Source organism: Oreochromis niloticus, linkage group LG18, assembly GCF_001858045.2.
Source record: "Oreochromis niloticus isolate F11D_XX linkage group LG18, O_niloticus_UMD_NMBU, whole genome shotgun sequence".
Classification (NCBI taxonomy): Eukaryota; Metazoa; Chordata; class Actinopteri; order Cichliformes; family Cichlidae; genus Oreochromis; species Oreochromis niloticus.
The window spans coordinates 36,296,203-36,315,053 of record NC_031982.2 but is presented as its reverse complement, the minus strand read 5'-3'; the positions used below and the strand labels follow the sequence as shown (position 1 = coordinate 36,315,053).

General features: G+C 42.5%; 1 protein-coding gene and 2 long non-coding RNA genes across 4 annotated transcripts in view; 2 read left to right on the top strand and 1 right to left on the bottom strand.

Moving 5' to 3' along the window:
- Positions 1-18,851, top strand: part of LOC100704393 (zinc finger protein OZF) — an 883,579-nt gene that overhangs the window by 94,201 nt on the left and 770,527 nt on the right. The window lies entirely within an intron of this gene.
- On the bottom strand, positions 3,098-3,728 carry LOC112842824 (uncharacterized). Its single transcript, XR_003214838.1, has 2 exons — positions 3,460-3,728; positions 3,098-3,363 (listed from the first exon to the last, which is right to left on the bottom strand). It is a non-coding gene; the product is annotated as an uncharacterized LOC112842824 (long non-coding RNA).
- Positions 17,841-18,181, top strand: LOC112842831 (uncharacterized). Its single transcript, XR_003214850.1, has 2 exons — positions 17,841-17,985; positions 18,099-18,181. It is a non-coding gene; the product is annotated as an uncharacterized LOC112842831 (long non-coding RNA).

Below are 18,851 nucleotides of genomic sequence, written 5' to 3'. Positions count from 1 at the left end.
TGAGTCTGTCATTCAGATTTTCTTTGCTATTTGAAGATTCATATCTCAGCTGAGATGAAGAGTGTGGACACACCAGACTTCGTGTGTGTGTGTGTGTGTGTGTGTGTGTGTGTGTGTGTTCTTTCTGAAGCCTCTTCAACCAACCACTGTCTCACAATCTGGCTCTTCCTTCTGAAGCATCCCTCCTGTTTTTAAACCATCTGCTGAATCGTCTACTTTCCTTCCAGAGTTGGACTCACAGCAGGCTTGATGGGCCCAAACCTCCCATGATAAAGGAAAGAGCTTTTTTCCTGCTTCTTACTCCACCTCTGACATGTTCTACCTTAGTATGTAAAAAAAACCCACTGAATTACATTTTTATTGTACAGCTGTTTTCTCCTGGTGATTTCCTGTCACTGTGGGCTGCAGAGCACAGTAGTACACAGCAGAGTCTGTCACTGCAGCAGAGGAGATGTTGAGATCGATTTGTTTTTGATCATCCACAACTTGAACAGACAGTCCAGAGATTTCTTCTTTCATTACACTTCCTGATCCCAAATGATAGATCAGGAACTCTGGTGGTTTTCCAGGATATTGTCGATACCAGTAGAAATGATCGCTTCCAGTTGCCTTTTTGGAGTATCTATAGGACAGAGTAGCAGTGCTGCCTTCTACACTGAACACTTCTTTGTTGGTTGGAGTGAGATCTTCACAGCTGACACCTAAAGGAACAGAAACATATTTTATTCTTTTATAAATCATCACAATTCAAATGTATTTCTTCAAACACACAGATTGTAACGTACCTGTTAGAATGGTGAGAATCAGTAAAGAAAGTGCATAATAGTCCAAAGACAACATGTTGAATGAAGGTAAAGTTTATGGTTTGTGTGCTGAACTCTGTTGAATGTGGAGGTTTCTCTCTCTTCTAGTTCAGTAACAGCTCAGCTCCTCCCTGAATCTCTCCTCCTTCTCTCACTTCCTCCTGCTTTACACACTAGTAGCAGCATTTTCACTTTCAGGTGGAGCTCATATTTCAGCTCTAATATATTTTTGTAATTTCATCTCAGCCAATCAAGTAGTTTTGTGCTTCCACAGCAGCTTAGTATGATTAACAGAGAATGGTACTCATGACCATTGATCAGTGGATGTTGATCAATGGTTGTGACAATTTGCATATTAATGATCATAAACTGACCTCACAGCCCATTGTTCATTCAGTGGTGCTGGTTTCAGTCATTGTGCAAAGGTCAGCTGAGACTGAAGAAGTCACCTGATGATGATGATGAAACGTTTCTCCCACTGAAAACATCCAGATGAACAGAATCAGCTTTTTAGGATTTGCTTACCTGGATGACTGAGCGTGCATGTTGGTGTTCCAGGATATTGTTAATATCAGAAGATCATTTATACTCATTGAAGTTTTTCTTTTTCTGAGGTATTCATAAACTTGTTCACTTTGCCCCTTCATGTGGCAGCCCTGATATCACACCATCATCTTCACACAGGAAATATTCATATTAATTTCTCTCCACTACGATTAATACATGACTTAAATCACTGGAGCAAACTCTCAGTGTCATGATTACAGGAATGCATCGACTCTAAAGCAGCCCACATGAGGCTAAAGCTTTACATGCTTTTATTTTGAGAAGGTTCAAAGACAGGGGGGGAGGTAAGTAGGTTTCCTGCAGAGGGACAGAGCAGGGAGACACCAGAGAACTGCCCGAGAGAACGACTGCTGAGTGTCAGTGCAGTCAGAACTGCTTATATAGTATTTATTAGAGTCCTTTCTTGTGTTTCACTTTTAGAGTTTCTGTGTCAGGGAGGTAAGTGAAGGTTTCAGAAGGCTGAGTGGGTGGAGAGTGGATGGGCAGGTGAGTTTTCCAGGCGAGTTTTCCAGCTCTGTTACAAGTAAGTCCTTTCCAAACAGCAGACAATGAGAGAATCCTTCAGGTTTCAGGTAACTCAAGTCCACAGAGCTATGAGCAGACACAGGAGAACATGGTGAGGTAACAGAAGCTACAAGCACAAACTCATAAGTCATAAATTAAGAGCTGAATTTCCACCAGAATGAAGACAACAATCTGACAAAGAGTGGATGTTTCAGCTGGACCTTTCATTCCCCAAAACATGAGGAGTTAATGAGATCTGGTTAGGAGGTCACCAACACTACAAGCACCAACCAGCTTGCAGCCAAAGCTCTGCACAGCCCCATCAGCACTGAGTCCCCAGCCTCACTCAGACTGCTGCCAAAGCTCTGCTGGAGGTGGGAGTTGAAGATCACCTGAACCACTTTGATACGCCAGGCCTGTCCAGCATTCTCCCCCACCACCTGACTCAACTCACCCCCAGATGGTGATCAGATGACCGCTCAGCTCCTCTCTTCACCAGAGTGTCCAGAACATACTGCTGCAGACCTGATGATGCAATTATAGAGTCAGACATCCACCTATACTGTGGTTAGCACACAAGTCCAGTAAAACAGAAACCACCATTCTGTCACTCTGACACATAAAGTCCTCAGAAGCACAACAGAGTTACCAGATGATGCAGCGTCCAGGATCCTGCTCAGAGACCTCAAGAAGGCCAGGCACAAAGTACCAGAGCAGGACAATGATGAAGGAGAGCATCATCATCTGATGTGATGAGTTCAAAGAGAATAAATGGAATAAGCATGAGATGGTCTTCCTGGTTGGACTTTTAGCTTCATGTGAGAGATTTTACCTTAAAGAGATAAACCTCTGTTACTCTGTTTATTTGGCTTCTGCTGCATTTTTGCATGTCCTCATCCACTAAATATAAAATAGTGTAAATGAGCAGCTTTGGATGTTTGACAGTTTTTATTGTGTCTGAACGTTCCTACAGTTGGTTTGTGGTTGATGTGGATTTGCTGCTCATGTGAATCCTCCCACAGTGTTTCATTAGCAGCTGTAACCACAGTGACTCTGATAAAACAGGAATTAGCAGAATCCATCTGATATGAAGCTGTGCTTTGAATACCACTTCCCTCCTCTTTGAAGAGTAGTCAGATATCTGTGTTCAGGTTTTTGTACAGCCTCTTCTACACTTTGTATCAGTGTGTTTGTAGAGCACAGTAGTAGAGAGCTGTGTCTGCCAGGGTTAGGGCTGTTATGGTCAGAGTAGTTGATGAACGTGATGTTTTGGTTTTATATCGATTATCAGGAATATATTCATCACTGCCTCCTTGTCCATCTTTCCAGAGTATAAACTGAGGAGCCTGAAGGTCAGAATGATGTTTGTACCAGAAAAGACGTGCATAGCCTGTTGTTGTCTCATAGTCACATGTGAGTGTGACAGATTCTCCTTCTGTTTCAGTGACTTCAGTTTGTTGAGGAGTGATTGAGTCTCCAGCTGTGAGTCCTGGAAAAAGAAAGAAGAAAAGTAGTGAAATGCAGTCTGTATATCTGCTTAATGCAGCAGCTTCAACTAAACTTTAATCCCTGTTCTTAAACTCACCTATAATGTGAGATAGAAGCAAAAAGAGGTGCAGCAACATGTCTTTGGAGTTATTAAAGCCAGACAGACAGCACATGAACAATGTTCTTCCACTGCAGCACAATGACCAACAAATAATGTCATTGGATGAGCTCAACTTCAGTGGGCGGGGCCAGTTTAATGGCTCGGCCAATCAAATAGTTTTGTGCTTCCACAGCAGCTCTGTCTCTGTCTCTGATCTTTACTGCTTCATTTCTCTGTTGTCTTTGTCATCAGTCCAATGACACAAGAATCAGAGGTTTAACAGTGTGTGGCTCCCTCTAGTGGATGTTGTGGAGTATTCTGTTGTCTTTGCTCCAAAGGTTTTTGTACAGAGTTTTGGTGTTTCCTGTCACTGTGGGCCTCACAGCACAGTAGTACACAGCAGAGTCTGTCACTGCAGCAGAGGAGATCTGAAGATCCATTTTTGTTTCATCCTTTCTGACTCCAACAGAGAGTCTGGAGCTGCTGGGTGGTATTCCTATTTCTCCCGACTCCAAATGAGAGATCAGGAACTCTGGTGTTTTTCCTGGATGTTGTCGATACCAGAAGAAATAATCAGCAGCACCTTTGGTGTACGTGCAGGTCAGAGTAACTGTGCTGCCCTCTAAACTGGACTCTTCATCTTTGGATGGAGTGAGCTGATCACAGCTGACACCTGAAGGAAGAAATGTTGGAACTGTTTCAATAAATAATTGACATTAATGAATCATTTGAATTGAACATAGTTTCCTGTGTAGGTGAGCATACCTGTGAGAGTGAGAAGAATCAGAGGAAACACACAGTGATGTAATGACAGCATGTTGAGGAACATAAAGTTTGTTTTGTGTTGAACTCTGTTGAATGTGGAGGTTTTTCTCTCTTCTATAGTTCAGTAACAGCTCAGCTCCTCCCTGAATCTCTGCTCCTCCTCTCTGCTCTCAGTCACTCCTCCTCCTGTGGTTAACACACTTTATAACCAAAATGATTTAAGGGAGCCGTGTGACACGTCACACAAGCAGAAGTCACATTAACGATGTAGACAGAGTCAGAGAGTCGGTGATACTCACACAGTTAAAAAGTCTGAAACTTGAGACATTTGGAGAAAAATGTGTAAGAAGTCCTGAATTCAAGAAACATCTCAGAATAGTTTGTGTATGTTGGGAAGGATTTTTATTCACAACTGTTTGTTCAAATGAAGCATCATCTTATTTGATTGGATCTTAAAACACAAACCTGAGAGACGTCATGTCTGTGGACACGACATGCAGGATTGTTGTGGTGCAGCAGCAGTCCCAGTTACAGCTGACACTTTTGGACACAACATCTGTTTTACTTTGTGGCTCTTTGGTCAGTTTGATGGTGTGTGATCCAACAGGAAATAATTCATTTACTTTAAGTTACTTTGCAGTTTATTTAAATGCTTCACTTGTATTAGACTACGATGTATATTTGAATGTTTTCATGACCCTTTGGGTGCAGATGTAATCCTTCTTTATTAATAACTGAACGTCTGAGCCATTTTTATTATTTTGTCCAGTTTAACAGCTCAGCTGCAGAAGGCTGAACATTATGGGCTGTGATGAAACTGCTGCCCTGACAGGAATGAAATGGTTCAAGAAAACAAGTTTTCTAATTATTTTAATTATTGTAATTAATTATTTAATCTTTACTTTAAACAGAACCACACACAAGAACCTGAAGAAACTAGCAGAACTTAAAGAAATAAGGCAACTGTACCACAGTGGGGAATCGCTGAAAAGAATATATCAATGGGCCAATAGGTTCGACTACAGGAGCACAGGGTTGTGTTTAAATGACACACAGAGACATGAATGTTACTCAAAAGAACCAGTCGGCTTTAGTGAAATAAACCACAGGCTTGACAAACACAGGTTAAGGTACTTTACAATTGTAGAGAGAAAACTTACAAAAAATGAAAACTAAAACACATAAAACTACTAAAATAGTGATTTGGCCAAGTGTTACCTTTGGGTTTTCAGTGTTGGGTGCACCCTGACTCCTTAACTGTTACAGAAAACAGATCATTCAGATTCAATGTCCTTTCAAATGAAAATCTCACACTCCTTTCACATGTGGAGAATGTTCTACACAACAGCTTATTATTCAAAGTCCCAAATAAAAAATGTCCAAGGGGTAAAGTCCAAAGATTCCCAGGGTGTGAAAGAAAATAGCGACGAGAAAATGTCAGTCAGTGGTCTCATGTATAACCAGCTGTGTGGGAAAGTGTGAGTGATACAGTCCTACCACACCGCAAGGTGCAGCAGATCATCAAGTGGAAAAGAAGAGATTCTCAGTCTCTCTAAGTCCAGGTGGGAAGGCTCGCCATCTAATTCAAAACAATAATAATAATAAATGTTATTTGAAAGCGACTTTCAGAACACTCAAGGACGCTGTACACAGCAGAATAATGAAAGCAACATAAAAAGAAGCAGAGAGAGAAAGGGCATGTTTTTTTTTACTCTTTCATGACAGTAATACAACGTCCCAGTGTAAAGAGAAACAAATTAAGTTTGAGTGAAAATGTACATTTTTTGCACTCTCTGGGCAACTGACTCAGTGACTCAAATGACTCAAAAAACATTTTGGTGAGTGACTCATTCAAAACTCGATTCAGTAAAAAGAATCGAATTTACCATCACTACTCTTTTTCTCCTGCCAGTCCTCAACTACACCGCATGTAGCAGCAAACACACAGCAGGTGGGTGGGACACACAGCGGCAGGCTCCTTTTCCGTTGGTCAAAACATATTGGAACCTGTGTATTCTGATAGGTTGGGCTATATCTATCATTTCTTAAAGTGATACTTTCATTTTATTTGGGTTACACCAGCGGTCCCCAACCTTTTTTGCGCCACGGACCGATTTATGTCTGACACTTTTTTCACGGACTGGCCTTTAAGGTATCGTGGATAAATACAACAAAATAAAACCAGTACCGGTACCAAAAACAGGAAGATTTATTCATTACACATGGGAAAAGGCCCAGGGAAACCGGGTTAAAAGTAAAAATGATTAAAAAAAATAACAATAAAAACTGATAAAAAGCCTGAAAACCATAAATTGTGCACCCGAGCCTCAACTCTCGCGGCCTGGTACCAAAAGACTCACGGACCAGTCCGTGGCCCGGGGGTTGGGGACCGCTGGCTTACACAACCAACTGCCTCAGTACGTCGAGTGTTGTTAAATGTAACAGCTTTAGTACATTTCTGCAGTTCAACAGTAAAGTTTTAAATGGTCTCACCTGTATCAGGAGACTTCAACTGGAATAAAAAGTCAGCTGTCAGGTTTGGTGTAGAACGTGTTGGGCATGCTGTGTTTGAACCCCTCTGATGGTCGGAGCTCTGAGTACACCCACACTGGAGAAACAAACAGCAAAGTACTCAGTCAGTTCAAAATGAATTGAACTATGATGAAGTGATAGTTGCAGCTCTTTCCATACACAGATTTTTGTTCCTCCACCCAACTGAGAGACATACTAAGTTTGGACCTGCCAGCATCTTTGCTGTGCTGAGAACAAGAACCTATGTTGCTCATCAAAGTGAGTGAAGTGGCTCGCAGACACTGAATATTAAACTGAAACAATAAATGATGATGTTGTTCTTTGTTGCTGTGTTGAAATAACTGATAATCTTCCTGATGACATCATCAGTATCCATGAGGTTTCACTCCAAACATAACATGTGCTCTCTGATCTGGAGCTTGTGACCCATGACCTCTGCACTGTATGGTCTACTGTTCAGACTTCTGACACTCTAAGTAACTATTATGAAAAATACTTTTTGGGACTAGATTCTCGTCACCAGTGCACATCTGAAAGAAATAAACTGGTATGTTTGGTTTTTTCACTCATTCAAGAGACGATCTGAAAGTGAAAAAAGCAGAACATCAGTCTCAGGTTGGATGGAGAAAAATAAGAAGCTTGTTGTGTTTGGAGGCCCCACAGAGAGACTTTGATGCTCTGAGCAGAGACACTGACAGTCCCTCCATGATGCCATAAAACAATAAACAAAACAATACCAACATTGATTTTTATAAGTGTACGGCTGGAATAGCTTGTTATCTTAATAATAATGTGACTCAGCTGTATATAATCTGTTAATAACTGATGTGTGTATATTCCATCCATCCATGTTCTTCAGATTATCATTTCAGGCTGGAGACTGTGGCAGCTGTCAGAGGCCGAGAGGCCCAGAGTTCCCCCATCACCCTCCACTGGTTACCAGTCTGTCACCGAGCTGCACTGTGCATTAGTGACTCTGTTACATCTGTGAACTGCATCAGGTTTGAGTTACATTCAGATAATCACTGTGAATAAATGAGAATACAATGACAGGAACATTTAGCAGGTTCATTGCCAGCTGGTCATGGTTCAGTTCAGTTTTACTGATATAGCACCAAATCACAACAACGGTTGCCTCAAGGCGCTTTATACTGTGAGGTCAAGACCTTACAATGATCCAGAGAAAACCACAACAGTCAGCTAAGCACCTACAAGCAAGCGCTTTGTCAACAACGGGAAGGAAAAACTCCCTTTTAACAGGAAGAAACCTCCGGCAGAACCAGGCTCAGGGCCCAGGACAAGGATAGACACAGGAAAGTGATCCTCTCTGTCATGGGCTCCACTTCAGTATGTACATACAGGAGAAACCATATAAAGCCTCCGGGCCATCAGAGGGCAAGGCCTGCCTGCTGCAGAAGGTTGTGCTGGAGCGATTTGTGGAGGGGCTGCCTGGGGACACAGTGCGATGCGTACGCTGCCGCCAGCCTGCGTCTGTAGAGGCGGCTGTTACCCATTGGGGAGGATTATCTGACAGCCAGGGCTGAGGGGATGAAGAGAGCGAGCCAACCAGCCGGTCGACAGGCCCCCAGTCCAGGCACCAAAGTGGTGGCTCCCCACGCCCATCCCGGTGGAACGGGCCTGGTGCCCCAGCCCACTAACCCAGTGGATTTGCTTCCAGGGATCGGAAGGGATCGTCATCCAGGTGGCCCAGAAGTGCCTGCTGTTATCCTCTGGGGAGAGGCCCAGGCAGTTTAGTATGTGTGACAGGTGAGACCTGAGTCTGAGAACCGCTGCTGGTAGGCGGAGCTGGTCTTTGCCCCTTTCATAAGCTCAGGTGTGGGCAATTAGGTATCCTCTAGCAAACCTGAAGCTGTGAGTGCTTGGTCCAAGCTGGGCAAGTTGGTGTTTTTTAATTTCTTTCTATGAAAGCTTGATGCGGGTCCCACTAAACTTCTGTTGGAATGGTAGTTTATACAAAAATGTACCGCTTGAGTTCTGTCTGTTGGCAGAGATTTACAGTTATTTGCACCCTTAGGTGGGAAACATTGTGTTCCTGTGAGAGTAGTGGACTTCACTGCCACTGACCCACATTTATTAGGGTGTGACGCAAACTTGTGGACAGGTAATGAAATCAATACAGTTGAGGGATACTCCCGCTGCATTTTACTGTCCAGCGTAAGTCATCTCCTCCCTTTTATTTACAGAGTACCGAGCTGCTGCTTTGCCAAGTGGATTTCTGGCTGCGGGCAAAGGACCTGACACATCAGTGTGTTTTAATTTGTTTTAAACTGGTGTAATTCGACAGACTGTGACTGCTGCGGCTGTCGATTTTGTTTGTTTTTATTTTATTTTTCTGTATCAGTAGGCACCGCAGATATTGATGGTTTTCAGTGTTTTATCTTTTTTTTGTTTTTTTGTATATGGGGAGACCGGGGATAGTTGTAACTTTTTTGACATTTCTGTCTGTAAATTGGAGCTCTTTTAAGGTAGTGGATTCAAAATGTAATGCAAAGTATTTACATGTCTCTGCTATTAAATAGTGCAGCTATTTTCTCTGCAGCACAATTACCCATTGCATGGTATGGTCTCAAACACAAAGAGTGAAATGTTAGAATTAACCCCATAGTCTGGGTTAGTTGTAACATATCCTGGGGTGAAATGTAACACAATGAAATAAGGGTACTGACAAAACATTAACATGTAATCTTTTTTATTCAACACATGAATGCACATAGAGCCATTTATGTAGCTATGTGTGTGTGTGACAGAATGCAGAAATCTAGCTTTTGAACATATTCCAACCCCCCCAAAAAAGACAAATGATGGAATTTTCTGCAGCTGAATATTTCATTAATTTTGATTGGTCTTCCTTGAGTTTGGCCTCATTAGCTCAGTGGGCATTATAACCTACAACTCTTGCACCAACTTTTGAACATAACAATGAAGCTGAAAAAATGTAGTTGTGCACCAGCATCGCAATTCCATGACTTTTTATCATGGCTGACCTTGGTGTGGTTTGCAAAGTGCTTCAGAAAGATGAGGAAATCTGTTTCTTGCACCCATCCTGATTTATTTCCACTACCAGTACTTCCTACTGGTCCATCCCTGACACAGTGGTCTGCATAATGTATGTGTGGGAACACAAACAGTGGTTGTGTTGCCAATGGCATTAACCGCATATACAAAGGCGACCAGTCTCTGCTGATGTCGTTGCCCCAACTTGTTTAATATAAGTTAAAGTAATAGTGTGGTAAGTTGTAACATCTGCATTATTGTTACAACTAACCCAGACTGTTGCAGTTACAACTGACTCAGACTCCTATAGCCATGAACTAGCTAACATTATAGCCAACGGCTAAAACATTAGCACTAAAGACCTACACAGAATATATCCCCATAGACATACAAATAACATAATTTAAGTTTGATGAGTTTAACTGCAAAGCAGATAATGCTATTGGAAATTGAAATAAAGTAGAAAAACTTACTTTTTGGCATACAAATGACTTTTTTTCATGTTAAATTGTCTGTGTTTGACAAAATGTGCTGATTTTTCACATGTGATAGCAGAACTGAATTGGGCATGCACAGGATGAGTCACATCATTTGAAACTTAGCCCTGATTGGAGAAATTGGAAGTGTTACAACTGACCCACGTTACAACTATCCCCGGTCTCCCCTATATCGCTGCAGACGGTGAATGCGCTGTGTGGAAAACAAATCCTTTTTTTTTTTTGCATGCACTGTGGTGGGCCCGAGTGAAGACGTCACTGAAGGTTTGCTCTCTTTTTCTATAGTGTCTTGCCCATTTGGGGTTATGTGTGAGTTGCCGTCCCTTTTTAACGTGTGTGATATGTCGATTTGTTCTTAACGGTTCCCCGCAGCGCTTGTCCTGTCTCACGGGCAATCATACAGTTTTATCGTTTTTAATAAAGTAAAGTTTTTAATTGTTTTTAGGTGCCGCTGTTACACTGTTACTTTTATTTTGTATTAAAAATTAAACCCTTTTTAACTGACTGTGCGCCTACGGCTCTGTCCTATTTTAAATAGGTACCTACCACAGGTCACATATAGCTTGGCAGACGTCCACAAAGCTGCCCCATGATGCTGGTGGCCAGTGTTGGGACTAACGCGTTATTAAGTAACGCGTTACAGTAACTACGTTATTATTGTGGTAACGAGCACGGTAACTAGTTATTATGCCAAAACCAGGAACGCGTTACTCGTTACTGGGATTTAGATAGGCTCGTTACTCGTTACTTCGTGTGGTGGATATCGCGGAGCTTCCACAGATTCAATAACATTAGCAAGTGGTGGAGGCCAGCAGGTGGATGAAGGAAAAGGGAGGCAAGAGGAGAGACCCGAAGCGGCCGCCGGTCCGCGTGTCAGGTGAACTGAACTTCAGGTAAGAAGTTATGACCTGCAGTCTATCTGGGTCAGATATAAACCAAGTTTAGGTGGAGTTTATTTTCGTTATGCTGACATTTTCGTACTGCGTGCTAGCTAGCATGACGGAGTTTCTATACAGCTGGGTGGGTGCTATGTTACTGATGTTGAACTTTATTGTGTTCATACAGTTAATTATTAGAGTTGCCAACCGTCCCGTAAAAAACAGAATCGTCTGGTATTCAGAGAAAATATTACGCGTTTCGTACTGAGGTGAAAAGGAACACAGTTTGTCCCGGACTTCAGCTACAATGAAAAAGACACAAAGCTGAAGCTGCACAGCTGCCTCTTCTTCTCTCATTCTCTCCTGTTGCTACTTCAATCATGAAACTGATCAATGATCAGCTGATCGGCTTTTCTCTCTTGTTTATTTATCGCCCACTTTGCGCCAGAAAGAGGAAACCAGCGGATGTCGCGTTAAACAACAGCAGCACGTTTAAGCTTGATCAGCTGTTGTTAGAATTTATTTAATATTAATTTCTAGTATCAGCTGATGTTTGCTGGAGCCACAGCTGTAAAGCTGCTGGTCATGATATCGGTTTGGTTATCTGGTGAGAGGGAAACATGCAGATGAAACCAGGAGATGTCCTTACTGAATCATCAGAGCTGAACAGGTGATGGAGAAACAGGTTTACCTTTTAGGTGACATGGATGAGTTGAAGGGAAGTTATGAACTGTTTCTGAGAGACAAATAACACCAGGATCCTTTTCTACGTAGCTGACAGCTGGTAACTGTGCAGGGGCGGGTCTAGCAAAGTTTTGCCAGGGGGCCAGGTAGGGCATTAACAGGGAAAGGGGGGCACAAGGAAATACTTTTCTTTATTATTCTCATCTGTCTTACAACAAACAATTGATAGATTGATACATATATACCATCAGAACAGTGTACATCACTGTCACAACAGTGTTTATTTTCATTCAAAGGCTTTATGATTTTTCCTATAATGGTGGGCCGGTCTCTAGTCAAAATGCCCGGGACGATTGTTTTGTCCCAGTCCAGCTCTGTATGCAGCTCATCTGCAGTCTGGTGTTACCTACATCTTCCTATTCAGAAGGCAGAATTTCCAAGTTCTGAGTACAATCAAAAGCACCACGACTGCAGTTTTTGTGTTGGATGTAAAAAGCAGGCTAGAATCATGGCGGCCGTCAACGACGGTCCAGGCGTGGGATTTCTCTCGTGGAAATGTGCACATTATTTTTTCCTTTCTGTTGGTAGGTGGCACAGTGCACTTGTGGCAAGTAAGCAAGCTAGAAGACTGGCAGTCTGGCTGGTATCCAGTTACGGAAGCAACACCTTAACAAGAGAATTCTGAGTAAAACCAAAGTTACTTTCCCTAGTAACTAGTTACTTTGAAAGTAACGAGTAACTTGAAGTAACTGAGTTACTTTTTTAGAGAAGTAACTAGTAATGTAACTAAGTTACTAATTTAAAGTAACTTACCCAACACTGCTGGTGGCATGCTGAGAGCCACCGTCTGGGCCTCATCCAACAGCAGCGGCAGCAGCCACCACGCACACTTGCCATCAGCGCACCGGGGGGCCATGATACAGTGGCCCAACCAGCTGCTCCAGGACCTGTGTCAGCCGGTCCGCGTGGTCCTGCAACTGCTCCATCTGCTCCTGCTGTGCAGCCGCCTGATCACAGGTCGCATCTGGGCCAGGATTTGGAGTGGCTGCACGGGTGGCGCAGCCTGAGGGTCAGACATACTCTGACTGGGTTTCAGCACCAATGTAGAAGGACCGGACGGAAAGGAGAATTAGAAGATTATCTTCTCATATTCATGAAACATCTGTAGGAAAAAATATCTGGGAAGTAAAAAAATATGAAATGAAGATTAAAAGTCGTGCTTTGATATTTAAAGTGTCACAAACATGTCTGCTAACATCAAGCTGTGATCTGCACATCTGATCATGAAAAGACTGTTTTAAAGGAACTGCAGTGAGAGAGAGAGAGAGAGAGAGAGCACAACGATGGAGGATGATTCATTTAAATGAGCAATCTCTCCTTTAAGTGACTGAATTATAGCTTCTGATTTTATGCAACAGACATTGTATTCATTCAACCAAACAAATCACAGAGGTTTAACAGTGTGTGTCTCCCTCTAGTGGATGTTGTGGAGTATTCTGTTGTCTTTGCTCTGAAGCGAGATCGATCAACTGCAGACCAGACAACAAACGACGGAGGCCCAGAAAAGTACAATCAAACGATGAGTTTATTGACAACGGAGAACAACCGTCAGCATATGGCTTATTTGCTCTGACAAAAATACACTGAGTTCTGGTTTTATAGCATAGAGGATCACACCCCCACATACACGTCAATACAGGTCAAAAATACATTATGTCCAGTCATTGTTTACAGACAAGGGTACATCTTGTACATCTCTAATAACTATGAACAGACATATAACTTCTCTTTTTGATAACACCTTCCTTTTAAGGTAATAACTTCAAGCTTCAGGGCCTCTAAGGGCTAATAATGGACCCTCGTCCTCAATCACTAAGTAGACAGAATTGGCGCAGGTCTCAAATAAGAAGCAGAAGACACTTGGGCCCTCGCTCAGGCCTGCTACTAGATTTATGTGTATTGTAAGCATGCATGCAATTAACCTGCTATGTTCTCATCTTCCCTCAACATGTATCACCTGGACACTCTCACCAGTGAAGCTTAAAACCCTCTTGGATAGAACATCAACTCTAAACAAGCACAGTTATGCATTGTGTATAAAATAAACTCAACCTGTGAATAAAATGAATGTGATGACAAACATATTCAATGCAATATGAACCCTGTAAACAATATTACTGATAAAATAATACTGTAGAACATGTTATTAATGCATTTATCATAAGGCAGATTATATGGCAGCAATAAAAGAATCTCTAAATCCCAACAGCTCCAAAGGTTTTTGTACAGAGTTTTGGTGTTTCCTGTCACTGTGGGCTGCAGAGCACAGTAGTACACAGCAGAGTCAGACAGCTGAAGCTTCTGGATCTTCAGAGGAACTGACTTTTTTTTCTTGTCGACTTCGGCATCAAATCTGTCTTTTGCTTCAGAATTATCTGCTGATAAAAAAAAACGTCGAACTAAAAGTTTTGGCGAGCCGTTCTTTTTCTGTTTGTACCAGAACAAAGTCGGGCTTGTATCACTGGTTTCATATCTACATCCAAGTGTAACTGTGTCTCCTTCAGCAGCAGTGACATCTCCTTGTTCCTGGATCACTTTGTCTTCTCCTTTACACTCTGAGGAAGAACAGAACATGCAGAGGAAGAGATGGATCAATAAACATGATTGAAGTTATTGAAAAGTTCCACAGTGTAAAATGATTAAATCTCCTCTTTCTGTCCTTGTTGTGAATCGTGTGCAGAGGAAACATGTTGATGTTTGTATCTTACCAAAGAAAAGAGCAGCAAGAATAATCCACAGCCAATGTTCCATCTGTACAACAAGGTTTCAATCAACAGGAGAAACTAGCTGATGTTCAACATTCAGTCTGAGAATTGTTCTCTTCACAGCAGCACTTATTATTGACACAATGGTTGAACACAGTGCAGAAGGAGAGCACCGCCTACTGGATGATGTCGCCCTCTAGTGGAGCGTCTGTGGGTTTCCTGTCACTGTGGGCCTCACAGCAGAGTCTGTCACTGCAGCAGAGCAGATCTGAAGATCCATTCATCTTTGACCATCAACAACTTTAACAGACAGTCTGGAATTTTCTCTGTTTTGTGTTCCCAGTGAAATACAACGATCTCTGTTGGTGTTCCAGGATATTGTTAATATTAGAGGATAATTTACACTAATTAAAGTTTTTTTCGGGGGTATTCATAAAATTGTTCACTTTGCCCCTTCATGTGGCAGCCCCGATATCAATCAATCAAATCAAAATTATTTATATAGCAAATTTAAAAACAACAGTTACGATCAAAGTGCTTCACAAGTTAGGAAATAAATAAAACAAGACAAATTTACCAAACAACAACAGAAGACAAGACAAACTTAGAAGCCAACCCAATGATAGTCAAACTATCTTAAGTCAGAGCCAGAGTAAAAAGATGAGTCTTTAAACGAGATTTAAAAGTCTGAATAGACTCAGAAGAGCGAATGGCAATAGGGAGATTGGGAGAATAGGGAGATTGTTCCACAGTTGAGGAGCTGCAATAGCAAAGGCACGATCACCTCTGGTTTTCAGCCTGGACTTAGGTTGCATTAAGAGCATCTGATTTGAAAATCTTAGTGCTTTTTTAGGATTATACAAATGGAGAAGTTCTGTTAAATAGCTAGGTGCAATCTCCAAAGGTTGAATCTGTTCATCTGGACGTAGCGTTTTGTGGGAGAAACGTTTCGTCACTCATCCAAGTGACTTCTTCAGTCTCAGCTGACTGCAGGTTTCCCCAAACCTTATAAACAGTACATTTGCATAATGACTGAAGCTAGGTGCAATGTTATTTAAGATTTTATAAGTGAGTAAAAGAATTTTAAAATCAATGTGAAGTTTCACAGGAAGCCAGTGTAAGTTAGCTAAAACTGGAGTCATATGATCATGCATTCTGACAGCCGATAAAAGGCGTGCAGCAGCGTTCTATACTAGGCCTAAATAGAGGGAGTTACAATAGTCCAGTCTAGAGGTAATGAATGCATGAATAAGATTTACAAGGTCCTTGGGGGAGAGGAAAGGCTTAGCTTTAGAAATTTGACATAGCTGATAGAAGCTGGATTTAACCACAGTAGATACTTGTTTCTCTAATTTGAAGGAGCTACCAGGAGTACCCCGAGGTCTCTTACAATGTGGGAGAGGTAGCTAGCAAGTGGGCCAAGGGTAACGGTTAGTTGGTTCAAAGGGATATGGCTGTCAAAGACAATAACTATAGTTTTACTGTCATTCAAGGTTAGAGAGTTTTGAGATAGCCAGGTTCTCACATCATGAAGACAGTTAACACTAGACACTAGACAGTTAAACCTGCGCAAATTTGCGTAACTTCCCTAAACCCAACACCCCCTAGAATTACTGGGTTTTTTATTTTCTGGTGCAAGTCCCGAGGTGTTAAGCACCCCTGCTGAGATTTTCACAGGTCGTCAGCTCGTTTCTCCTCCAGCTTTTGTTGTGCAAACCACCCATTATCCTTGAGGCCTGGCACATTTGCATTTGCTCACTCAGAGTTGCTCAGATCCACGTCAGGCCAAACCTCTGTGTTACAACTTTCAGAAATGCCTGCCGTACCTATACAAAATATCCCACACATTGACTGACCTGCAAATATAAAAGACACACATTCACACCTTCCTTGACTCTCAGCACAGATCTTCCATTGTTCCATTGTCACTGTGTATGTGAGGGAGTGGCATTGCTTGACTACAGCACAGTGCTGTGCATAAAAGCAGACCGACCCAGGCGGGAGAATCATTTCTTGTTCGCATTTCTGAGAACGCACATCAGGATGGCCTCCATATCACTCCCACGCAGGAAGAACCTCTCCGCGCAACAGGCTTTGGCCTTGCTTCAGGAAATGGACAAAGCAGATTCTGATGGAGGAGAGGTTTCATTTGTCCAGCAGGCCACTGATACCTCCTCAGAAGAATCTGAAAAAGAGACGGAACAAGAACCCAACATGCCTCCACGGAAGAGGCCCCGTGGTACTGGGAAGCCCAGCCAGAGCCACACGGCAAAAGACGGCACTGTGTGGGTTGAGGAGGACATTGGAATGCCCAGTGCAGTAGCAAATCGTTCATGCTTCACTGCGCAAGCTGGACCCACAGAGTCTGCTAAGGTTTGTCACTGCCATAGTAGATATGATATTTATATAAACCCATTTAGAGTGACGTTCATGTAAATTTACCATTCTCTATTTGTTTATCTTCCGACAGCGTAAGATTACAAGTGTGCTCCAAAGCTTCCTTTGCCTGTTAGACGTGGGAATGCTGCAGACCATCAGGGAGTGTACGGTACAGAGCCGGACTGGAATTTGTCAGTTCATGAACTGATGGCACTCATTTCAATCCTGTTTGTAAGAGCAATCATGTGTCCTGTTGGTGCCATTCTGGATTGCTGGTCAGAAAGTTTTCTGGTGCCAGTAATCAAAGAGGCAATGCCCCGAGATAGATTCATTTCAATTATGCAACACCTTCGATTTGATGACAGGGACACGCGGGCAGAACGGGTGAAAACAGACAAATTTGCCGCGATCTCCGACATCTGGACACACTTCAACGAGAACTGTGCTAACAGTTTCACTCCAGGAGAACACATGACCATAGATGAACAGCTGTTCCCTACCAAGGTTCGTTGTCCATTCACACAGTATATCGCAACCAAGCCAGACAAATTTGGGATCAAGTTCTGGATGGCCACGGATTTGGACACCAAATATGTCTGCAGTGCATCTCCTTACTTGGGAAAGGACCCCAGTCGTCAGAAGGGAGAGAGGCTGGCAGAGAACGTGGTCATGAAACTGATGGAGCCGTTTTTGGATGATGGGAGAAACGTCACAACGGACAATTTCTTTACTTCACTGTCACTGTCGCACAGACTGCTGCAGCACAAAACAACGTTACTGGGCACGGTGAATAAAGTCCGGCATGAACTTCCTCAACTTGCAAAAGATACTGCAAAGCGAGAGGTATTCTCCACTTCAGTGCTTAGAAGTGGCAGTGTGTCCTTGACAATTTATGCACCTAAAAAAACCAAGACTGTGTGTGTTCTAAGTTCCATGCACCAAGACGTGACGATCGGTGACGGCAGAAAGAGGAAACCCAACACGATAACAGACTATAACCACATGAAGGTATGTGAATGTGTGTACAATTTTACACCAGTGCTACAATGTTTTCTGATGTGTGCTATACAGGCCTATAGAAAAAAACATATACTCATGACTCTCTCGCTCTGCTTTTACAGTGTGGTGTAGACGTGTTGGACCAAATGGCATGGATGTATTCCGTAAGATCAGCAACACGCAGGTGGCCAGTAGCGGTTTTCTACAATATGCTGGACCTGGTGGCGGTGAATGCCTACATTTTGTACAAGGCATGTACAGGGTGGACAGGCAAAAGAAGATTGTTTCTGAGTCTTCTAGCTCAGCAACTTCGTTGCCGATTCATGCAGCACAAGGAAATATTAGCACAGAGGCATGCTGCTGAAGCTGCTGCAGCTGCTGTGCCAGGGACTGTAAAGACAACGCAGTGCCAGGTGCAAGAGAGCTGCAACAGGAATCGCAGCAGGTTTACCTGTGCAACATGTAAGAAATTCACCTGTGCCAAATGCAGGGATGATGGACACTGGGTCTGCAAATGCTGTAAAGTTTGAAACACTTTGAAATAAAACAGACTTGTGTACCAATATATTGTGAATGTCTGTCTTTTGTATGTAGGTTGTAACACAGAGGTTTGGCCTGCCTTGGATCTGAGTAAACAAATGCCAATGTTGCACAAACACACGCACACACACACACACACACACACACACACACACACACAGCAAATCTGCATTTATTTGTCCCACAAGTGGAAAATCTGCATTGTCATTGTAAAAAAGTGGACAGTGCAAGACAAAAGCAGCTAAATAAAAACTGTACAAAGAGCACGGTATAGAAAGTGCACTATACAAACAATCTGGAAACATAAATGTGGACACGTGTATTCAAAAATATTG